Source organism: Carcharodon carcharias, chromosome X, assembly GCF_017639515.1.
Source record: "Carcharodon carcharias isolate sCarCar2 chromosome X, sCarCar2.pri, whole genome shotgun sequence".
NCBI classification, from domain to species: Eukaryota; Metazoa; Chordata; class Chondrichthyes; order Lamniformes; family Lamnidae; genus Carcharodon; species Carcharodon carcharias.
Window position 1 is genome coordinate 24,749,510 of NC_054507.1, and position 1,266 is coordinate 24,750,775.

Consider the following 1,266-nt stretch of genomic DNA (forward strand, 5'->3'; position numbering starts at 1 on the left):
TGAGACAAAAAAGGCGCCGAAAGCTGTCAGTTGGAAGCATTCCCCTACACCGGAAATAACCCACCAAGCTTGCTGGTAGTTGTAGTTTGCAGGGCCTGCGTGCATCTTTCTGCCTTCCAAACCTCCAAATCAAGAGTGCATCTTCAGAAAAAGAATGTTTGCCAACCTTTTTTGGCTGCTGTTTTCGATCCCCTTTCCTCCAAATTAAATTATACATTTTTATACCGAAATGTGGCATTATGTCACACTCCTTTAAGCCACACAATTGGACTTGTTGCTAGCTGAAAGCAAAAAACTGCGGATGCTGAAAATCCAAAACAAAAATAAAAATACCTGGAAAAACTCAGCAGATCTGACAGCATCTGCGGAGAGGAGCACAATTAATGTTTCGAGTCCATGTGACTCTTCAACAGAATTAAGGAAAAATAGAAGAGAGGTGAAATATAAGCTGGTTTGGGTGGGGGGGCGGTGTGGGACAAGAAGAGATGGATAGAGGGCCAGTGATAGGTGGAGATAACCAAAAGATGTCACAGACAAAAGGACAAAGAGGTGTTGAAGGTGGTGATATTATCTAAGGAATGTGCTAATAGGTGACATTAAGGGTAGAAAGCAGGACGAGCAAGGTACAGATAGCCCTAGGGGGGTGGGGTGGGGTGGGGTGGGGGAAGGGATCGAAATAGGTGAAAAGGTAGAGATAAAACAAGGGATGGAAATACATTTAAAAATAATGGAAATAGGTGGGAAAAGAAAAATCTATATAAATTTTTGGAAAAAAGGGGGATCGGAAAGGGGGCGGGGATGGAGGAGAGAGTTCATGATCTAAAATTGTTTAACTCAATATTCAGTCCAGAAGGCTGTAAAGTGCCTAGTCGGAAGATGAGGTGCTGTTCCTCCAGTTTGCGTTGAGCTTCACTGGAACATTGCAGCAGGCCAAGGACAGACATGTCAGCAAGAGAGCAGCGTGGAGTGTTGAAATGGCAAGCGACAGGGAGGTCTGGGTCATGCTTACAGACAGACCGAAGGTGTTCCACAAAGCGGTCACCCAGTCTGCGTTTGGTCTCTCCAACGTAGAGGAAACCGCATTGGGAGCAGCAAATGCAGTCGACTAAATTGAGGGAAGTGCAAATGAAATGCTGCTTTACTTGAAAGGAGTGTTTGGGCCATTGGACGGTGAGAGGGGCAGGTGTTGCACCTTCTGCAGTTGCAAGGGAAGGTGCCGTGGGAGGGGGTTGAGGTGCAGGGGGTGATGGAGGAGTGGACCAGGGT